Source organism: Carya illinoinensis, chromosome 3 (genome assembly GCF_018687715.1).
Source record: "Carya illinoinensis cultivar Pawnee chromosome 3, C.illinoinensisPawnee_v1, whole genome shotgun sequence".
Classification (NCBI taxonomy): domain Eukaryota; kingdom Viridiplantae; phylum Streptophyta; class Magnoliopsida; order Fagales; family Juglandaceae; genus Carya; species Carya illinoinensis.
This window is the reverse complement of record NC_056754.1, coordinates 40,013,163-40,023,115: the sequence shown is the minus strand read 5'-3', so window position 1 is coordinate 40,023,115 and position 9,953 is coordinate 40,013,163. Positions and strand designations below refer to the sequence as shown.

Below are 9,953 nucleotides of genomic sequence, written 5' to 3'. Positions count from 1 at the left end.
AGAATTCTTCTGATTTTGGTTGTTCTACTTTTATCTGAGTTTGTAGGTGGTTTGAGGTTAAATTGACTATATCACATACACACTCAAGGTCTTAGCTTTAGGTTGAAGTAAACGCCTAACTCTTGCTTGACAAATTGCAAAATTTTTGATTGATTTTCTTGCTATCTTTGATGTTAAAAGAGTAAGATACTGGTGATAAAATCTAAATTCATAAAAGCTTGGTGAGTGATGATACTTCTCTCTGGGGTCGAGTTGATATTGCCTAAACTATCATTTGCTTTTCTTTTTGTTTGAGGACAAACAAAGTTGTAAGTTTGGGGGTATTTGATGACTTGCAAAATTTTGTATTGCAGATTTTACAAGATCGCTCGAGCGGAGGCTTTTGGCCGCTCAAGCAAGTTCAGGCAGATTCAAATGCTCGACTGCCGCTCGACAGTGAGCTTGAGCGGGTTGCGGGAAAATGAAGATCACTCGAGCAGAGACATTGGAAGCTCGAGCGAAATCAGGCAAAGTCGAACGCTCGATGTGCGCTCGACACCCCGCTCGATGTGCGCTCGACACCCCGCTCGAGCAAATATCATATTTTGACAAATCTGGGGTTTTCTGCCGTCACACGACATAAAAGTGATTTTTCACTCTATGGCCGGACCTTTTTGACTGGAGAACACTTTTGGGGACAGAAAAACAAAGATAGAAGGATTCAAATCATCTGTTTTGGAGAGGCAATTCCATATATTGCACGTACGTTGGAATCATACACGAGTGCAGACGGGAGAAAAGCATCGAAACATTTCCTTGAGTTTTTGAAGACGAGTTGCGGCTGCGAGGAGTATTTTTCAGCGTTTATTTTCTTCCAATATTCTCAGAACAATTATGGTGAATTCGTTTATGTTGAATTCCTTTTCTAGTATGAGCTAAATTTTATTTATTCTATGAAAACGATGTAACCTAGTTCCGAACTATGCTTGATTGTTATGCTAATTTAAGGAAATTCTCTCTTTGTTTATCTGATTTATTTTGAATTTATTGCTTCTAATTAACTGGCCATTGATTAGATTATTTTTAATCTTGTGATTTGCTATCGAAAGAGGGAATCATATGGTAGATCTTGAATATTTCAGCATAGGTAAGTATAGAGATCGAAAGACTTGTATGAACCTATGTAGTAATTAAATCATTGGTCTTATTGCTTTCTTGATTATTGAATTTGTATATTCTCAGAACAATTATGGTGAATTCGTTTATGTTGAATTCCTTTTCTAGTATGAGCTAAATTTTATTCATTCTATGAAAACGATATAACCTAGTTCCGAACTATACTTGATTGTTATGCTAATTTAAGGAAATTCTCTTTTTGTTTATCTGATTTATTTTGAGTTTATTGCTTCTAATTAACTGGCCATTGATTAGATGATTTTTAATCTTGTGATTTGCTATCGAAAGAGGGAATCATATGGTAGATCTTGAATATTTCAGCATAGGTAAGTATAGAGATCGAAAGACTTGTATGAACCTATGTAGTAATTAAATCATTGGTCTTATTGCTTTCTTGATTATTTAATTTGCATATTCTTGTGCAAATTGATAAACAAGAATAATTTCCAGTTGACTATCGAAAGAGGCTTTTGGATGAATTAGAGATTTGCTAATAGACAAAAAGAATTAAATTAAATTAGTTGGATGAGTAAAGCATAGTGAAGAATTAGGTGAAATCGATTTCCTAGAAGTTTTCTTTCCCATTAATTTGATCTTCGAACGTCAATTTTATTTCCTTTGCGTATTTCTCTTTGAGTTGATCTTAGTTTAATTTGCAACTACAAAAATCTTAGTGATTCCTCTAGATAAAATCAAGATTAGTATAATTTTGGTATTTGACAAAAGTAAGGTATAAATCCCTAAGGACGATACTCTTCTTATCATTTTATTATAAAACTACGATATTATGCACTTGCAGTTTTGCACCAGTCAACATGTAAAGAGAGGTTATGTAATTTTGGAGTCCTTAGTGTTTATTGGCAAAGTGTTAGGTCAAGTACATTAAGGAGTATTCTATTTGTCTAAGATTTAGTGTCTGGACGCTTTTCTTGGCATGAGGAGATTTTGGTTTTTTTTTTTTTTTTTTTCGAAATTGTGAATTCATTCATCATGCTAAAGTTACAAATGTGACTTATCAATACAATTGTGACTTGAAATGGTGAATTCATTCATTATTTCGAAGTGTCGGGACATGCAACACAATGTTACTTGCCCCCGTTCATGACATATAAGATGCAATGTTCCTAACATACTTCTAGCATTATGCAATATTCGTGGCGGATAATTTTTTTTTTGAGCAATACTATGCACCAAACTTATAAAATCCTAAATAGTTAAATCGCAATCCAAGCATACTTAACAAAATAAACATCCATGATTTCAGTACGAGTCTCAGAAGACTGTAATCTCAAAAACATGGGAGGCCAGACTCTAAATTTACATTTCCAAAATACACTATTGAGGAAGTTCGTCGAGTAACTCATGTAACTCGACTAATGAGGTTAGAATACTATCCAAAAACTAACTATGGAAGTTATAAGCTTCGTATCATGTCTGCGGCCTCTCGCCAAACTCCTTCAATCTACCAACGTCCGCTCCCTGTTCTAATTCTGACACATCGCCTACCATTTAAGGGGAATGGTAGTTGGGACTACCACTGTAATCAAATCTTAGTAAGTAACAGGAAACTCACACAGGTTAATGAGGCATGCATGGCAGTAAAAGCATGAATGCATAATTAAAGTCATAAGTAAGCATAGGATAACTTGATATATAACATGGCATAACTGACATAAATTGAATTGAAACGTGAATTGAACTTGACTTGACATGACATGAACTTGAACTTAAAATATAATATGGGCTAGCAACATAACATGAACGTGAACTTGAAACATAACATGGACTTAAATCATAGCATGAACTTGAATTTAACATAAGCATGAGCATAACATGACATAAACGTGAACTTGAGATATAATGTAAACATTAACATAACATAACATGAACGTGAACTTGAACATAACATGTACGTGAATATAACATGACATGACCGTGAACTTGAACATAACATAAACGTGAACATAACATGATATGTACATGAACTTGAAACTTAATGTGAACATGAACATAACATAACATGAACTTGATCTGAAACTTATTCTTATCTCATGGGGTCACCATGATTGCTTATTCTTAACTTCTTGACATGAACTTGGAATATTGTTCAATAGACTTAATTAATAACGAGACCATATGAGTGCTACACGGGTCCCCTTGAGCCGTGTGTCCCTACAGATTACAACATCACAACACAGGTATCTACACTAGTTGTGAATGCGTTAATACGTACTCCACAGTTGTTGTGGCTCCACGTATTCTACGTGTCATAATTACTGTGTCTCACGTAGTGTATACTTCACAGTTGTTGTGGCCCCATACTTCATGCTCCACAGTTGTTATGGCCCCATGAATTGTTTGTGCTAAACTTGCTGTGAACACACATAAAATAAAAAATATGGCTCCATCGGCGTTAGTGCCCTGCGCGTTCCGGTGACCAGCTAGTGAGGCCCCATTCGTAACCTGTTGACTGTACTTCGTTAACCCAGGGAATTTCACACCTATTTAGACACTCCAGCGTGAACAAATGAGTTCCACTAGGATATTACCCCATCCTAGCACTTAGGGTCGTAATTGACATGAATAACTTAGCATGAACGAGATCTGAAATTTGACTTAACATAAACTTGATATGACTTCTTTTCTTAACATGACATACTTGTAATGGTGAATATTACATGATATGACATACATGTAACATATGGCATACTTATAATATATAGCAATATGTGGCAGAATAGATTGTGTAACATATAAATATTCATGATAGAATAAATCATGCATAACAGATAAACATGTAATGACGTGGCATGACATGGCATATATGGTAACATACATACATAAATCGTAGTTCCCTTACCCATTATACATACACAGTAAACTGATAGTAAGTTAGAAGCTAACTTACCTCGATCATCGCGTTTTACGAGAATAAAGTATGAAACACAATGATCTGTAAGAGGATATTTTAAAAATTAAAAATTTAATTACTAAAAATTAGAAACATAAAACAAGCTAACTTAGAGTAAAATTACCATTTTACCCTCTACATGTGAGAAAATGACCACTGTACCCCTAACTTAAGGATTTCACATCTTAATTCCAAAAGTTTCCACAATTTACATTCCTTATATAAAATTTGTCCTAAACTCAAATATAAAGTCAGAAAAATTTAAAACAAATCACAACTATGAAAAACACACTATGGCCAAAACATCCATAGGCCATTACTCTTGATTTTTGTTGCAATTCCTTCCAACTTCAAAACTTATGCTTAACTCAAAATTTTGCAACAAGGATCTTTTTATCCTAAGTTTAAAACAATACTTAAAATATCCATTTAGAAAAACCTAATAATCAACACTAAACTTTTTTGTAAAAAGATCCAAACACTTGAAGCACAAGTTTTGACCCTAAATCAAAACATCTCCAAGAATTCCAAAAATCAAATCTTACTTCTAATATATTCACAACATCATCCTAAGATCAATCATGCTTTAAATCATCAAACCAAAGTTACCAAAATCACACAAAAAAACACTTGGAGTTTTTGGTTTTACAGTTAGTCCAAAACAGAAACGTTTTTCTCCACTAGTTTTGATCAATCTCTTGATCCATGACTTACAAAGATGAGATCTTCAAACTAAAACATCACATGGTTTAAAAAAGTGTCTTAAAGAAGATCCAACCATCAAATTTAAAATCACATGGCTAAAACTTAATAAAACATAGATCTAACCCAAAAACATCAAATCTTAGGCCTAACCGAAATCCTCTTGCATAGAAAAATCATATCTTTAAAAATAATACTAAATATATTCAAAATAATATCCTAATATAAAAATAAGAGACTTAGGATCATCATATAAAAATATCAAAGCCTTTACAATAAGATCAAATCTCGAAATATTCAAACTTTCTCCAAATAAAAATTGTTTTGCCACTTCCAGTTTTCAAGTTTCTAGATCTATGAAAATATATCATCAAAAACTTTATTCATGCAAAAAAACCCCAATGAAAGATCTTAAACACATGATCAAAACACTTCATAAAATTTTCGGACCAAGATATGTCCATTAGCTTGGTCAAAAACTCCAAAACATAACATACTCTCCAGTTTCACGCTCAGAATGATCTTTCCATGGTTAAAAATACTTTTGACCAATCAAATAACCATGGAATGATATATCCAAAGAAACTATACTCAAATAGGAACAACTTTTATGAAGCAGTCATCGTATGAAGATACTCAAAAAGGGTCAAAAAGCTCCACGCAAAAAGACCTAAAAATCTACCTGAGAGAGCTCTTTTGGGTTTCTCTCTAAGAATGGGGTGAAGAAGTGATTAAAGAAAAGAAGTGTGTCTTGCACGACTCTATACTTCTGGAGGGGAAAGATATGGACTTGAATGACCATTGATTGAAGGTAGCTATGTGACATAAAGTGGAGAATAGAGAGGGGAAAGGACTGCCTGCAGAAGCTGTGAGGTATGGAGGTTGATGGGATGGGTTTCTCCATCTTATCAAGGCACTATTGGGTGTAGCCAAGGGTAGTGAATGGTCTGATATATGGGGGAGGAAACTTCTTCAAGAACCTTTGCCAAGGTGACCAAATTCGTGGACCTTGGTGGGCCTCAATCAAGTGGGCTTCAATTTGGGGTTTAAAGGGGGTTTGGTTAGGGTTTAAGATACTATCAAGCCCAAATCTAATTTTTCTTGGCCCAATTAAATTTCCAAGGTTTAAAAGGTTGGATAATGATGTCATAACAAAAATTTGAGAAATTAATAGCATGTGGAAGTGATTAAATCAAATGATTAAACATAATGCTAGAAATTGGATCAAAAAGGGTTTGAATGCAACTTTAGGGTTTGGGAAACCATTTAGGATTTCGGTTTCAACCAAGCTTTTGGGGTTTCAATTGGAATCCAAACATTTAGGGTTTCACTAGGGTTGAAACCCTCTTTGATCTGGCTCAATTTGGTTGATTAGATGAAAAAAAGTTTTGCTTAGGTGACATGATCTCATACCTTGATTTCCTTTACAAATCCATCTAATGGTTCCTCTTTATGCCAAGTATCTAATACTATTCACTATGTGTGGCTAAGATCTTTCCAAATATCCAAAGAAAACTTCTCTAACCTAATTTGGATATTCTACACTGTGATTTTGAAAACACTGCACTTAGTACGCTTATCGAGGTTATTATTCACTAAAAAAAATGCTTAATAAACTTAGTATTGAAAAATCCTAAATATTTATATTAACCTACAGTAAAAACCATTTACCAAAACTCAACCCCGAAGTGCCCCTATAAATAAATTCACAGTTTCGAATAGCCATTTCATCTGAAATTATGAAAATGAGTTATTACACTATAAAATTTTAAATATTCAACTGAGTCTAATGGTGTAGATTATAATGTATTCATACACTTCTAACTATCTCAAACAATTAAAATCACATTTCTGACAACATAATGAGTGATAACACTGATTATGTTGACAGACTAAAACCCTTACGATTAGCCAGTTTGTGAAAACTTACGGAGTTTTCATGAGGTTCCTAAAGTCTATAGAAATTCTACCATTAAATTTCTAGCGGGCTGTTTGTCACAACCCCACCCTAACAAGAGCGAGACCGTGATCCCATACTTGTTCTTTTTTTTTCCTATTATAACAGTAAATTTAGTTCTAAATGAATGCCCATATTGTTATTATTATTATTATTATTTATTATTTTTTTTTAAAGATAATGCGTGACGATTCGAACGCATCACGCATAAATTCTAATTTCTAACTGAAATAAACATCTAATAGACATACCTTTACATTCCTTTACAAAGGACTCTCAGAGTCCGTCATCCATTTATTTAAGATAACTACTTTAAACAAAAAGGGACTCAGTCCCTTTAGTCATTACAAAAGAAAACTAACTTAAAGCAGGAGGGTTTCCATTATTGAAACATAAGAAACATATATCATCATAGAAGAAACCAAACTACCCAGGGACTACTAAACATCGGCCTCTCCCTCCTCAGTAATACTCAGCTCCTCAGTAGATTCGTCTGTACCTGGACGTTTAAAACATAAACACAAAGTGAGTCTAATACTCAGTAAGTAGTACACCATGCTGTTAACTTAAAAAGCATATAGTACTTTCTTTTGAAAACATGCATCCATAAACCAATACTAATTCTGACAATACTTCCATGCATATACTTTCTTTATAACATCATACATATACTTACTTCTTACTATCATGCATATACTTACTTCATACTTTCATGCAAAAATCTTTATTTCTTATTTTCATACATACTTATATATCATATCTTCATGCATACACTTCATTTAATCTTTCACTTTCTTGTGGCCAACACACTATTACGCCCCGTGTGTTGGGGTTAGCGGTCCTGTTGGACCTGGATTCCACCCGTGGCCACAGGTTAGGAACCCCTTTCTGTCAGGGAGCAGCACTGGGTGCACTACCAGTACTACTTACCCGGCATTGCAATCTGCCCATTTCTTTGATATCATTTCCTTTCATGTGGCCATTACATACTTTCATACATTAATTCATTCATTTTCTTTCTTTGAAATCAACATTTTCCATATCTTCCTTAGTCCGATGAATATGCTTTTATTTTGGAAAATAACATTTTATGTCATGCTTACATAAAAATAAAATCTTAGTTATTTCAAGAAGCATGTATAAAAAAAATTTCATGACTTAGGATCTACATGCATGCATTACCATATACACATACTATCAATTATAATCGATAGGATACTTAACAGGGGCTACCAAGAAAGGCTTGTACATAATATAAACTCATTTATTCTTTAATTAGAAGAACATTTGGAAAGAGATAGAGATATATTCTTCCACAAGAGAACTTGGCATGGGCGCATGGTCATAGCTACTTACCTCGATCCGCTGAAATTCCTTTAACTTCAGAAAATCCTAATCCAATAAATAACAAGTGTGTTAAAACTCATCCAACATCCTTTAGATCCCCTTTTTAACGATGGCTAAAATATTATAAATCTAACGTCGTTTTTTACCCTTAATGTTACTTCAAATAACTACCATCTCGACAAATCCTTACAAGAGTAACAATAGAAGATAATTAATTTAGTTAACATAACATCAAAATAGCTTCATATATGCATTTAATCACTTAAAACAGAGCATAATTATATATATATACAAAACAAAACATCAAAACAGCCCTATATATATAATTAATCCCTTAAAACAGAACATATATGTAGATATACAAAATATAACACCAAAACATAAACTAAACAATTTAGTTAGCTTCGAAAATCACATAAAATCATCTTAAACAATTTACCTTAAGCTCTTAGATTCTTTCAAGAGGTCAAGTGAAGGTCCAAAGCTTGAAGAAAGTGAGAGGATTGATTTCTTGAAGAGTTGAAGAAAAGAGAGAAGTGGAGTTGGCTAGTATGGAAGAGAGATGAAGAAGACTTGTTCTTCATTTGTTAGGTGTAGACCGATGGGTTTGAAAATGAATTTCTTCATCTATTAGGTGTAGACCGATGGGTTTGAAGATGAATTTCTTCATCTATTAGGTGTAGACCGATGGGTTTGAAAATGAATTTCTTCATCTATTAGGTGTAGACCGATGGGTTTGAAGATGAATTTCTTCATCTATTAGGTGTAGACCGATGGGTTTGAAGATGAATTTCTTCATCTATTAGGTGTAGACCGATGGGTTTGAAAATGAATTTCTTCATCTATTAGGTGTAGACCGATGGGTTTGAAGATGAATTTCTTCATCTATTAGGCCTTAAAAAAAATCATGTACTTAATTTATTTTAACAACCCACATAAAAAAATAAAAACAAAAACACACTCATCTAAAATGAAATAATAAAAATCTTTACATGAACATATTTAACTTAAGAAATAAAATAAAATGATGTAAAGACTCACGTAGTAAGACTAGGGTATTACACTGTTACAATAAGCCAACCTACGCATTTGCTCTGGAGCATCCCCGTAGACAAAGTGGCGTACATTGTCTTAACTTTTAAAACTCTCCAAAGAGAGAGAGTGCACTTTGAATAAATAGAGTGACAAGGCCCCTTCATCCCCTTAAAGAGGCAGAATATGGGACAATACTGCTATGGACACTAAGTCCAAAAGCCTATTACTATAATATTACTAATAAAACTACATAATACAACACTACAAAACAATAACAAAACAGCCGAAACATAAACACAAGCACCGGCATGAGCCTAGACGGCACACCCACCACAGGCATCGGCATCACGAGCCCAAGAACAACACGAGTACCCAGCTCGCATATCGACCACAATAACCTCCCTTGCAGAGGTCAGTCGTATGTCATTCAGCCATAATATCATCCACCACTCTCGACTAGTACTAGCCCCAGATTGTGACCGATCAAACCACTCATCACCTCGCTTGGTTAAAACAAAGGTCAAGAACAACACCAAAACATCTCCATAACGAAGGGACGAAATACAAAAATAGAGACTGTGGTGCATGTATATCAAATCACTCTTGGAGGAGAGCCGACGGTTGGTCTATGTTATCCCGGAGTCTGGGATCCTAGAAAATCCAAGTTTTGAATCGGCAGGCGGCTCCCTGTGGAGTATGGTGGCCACGCTCTGGCTCCCCGCATGTGTGCTATGCTCCACTCCATTTGGAGCCGCGTTTGGTGGACTTGAAGATCGGTGCTGGCCAACATCCTGGTGGGGCGCGTGTTGGCGGTCGGTGGCTAGAATGACCCAGTCAGCACTCCAC

At 34.6% G+C, this 9,953-nt stretch overlaps 1 long non-coding RNA gene across 1 annotated transcript; it reads right to left on the bottom strand.

The window, feature by feature from the left end:
• Positions 1-7,050: 7,050 nt before the first annotated feature.
• On the bottom strand, positions 7,051-8,542 carry LOC122302809. Its single transcript, XR_006240524.1, has 3 exons — positions 8,512-8,542; positions 8,082-8,117; positions 7,051-7,224 (listed from the first exon to the last, which is right to left on the bottom strand). It is a non-coding gene; the product is annotated as an uncharacterized LOC122302809 (long non-coding RNA).
• Positions 8,543-9,953: the final 1,411 nt, after the last annotated feature.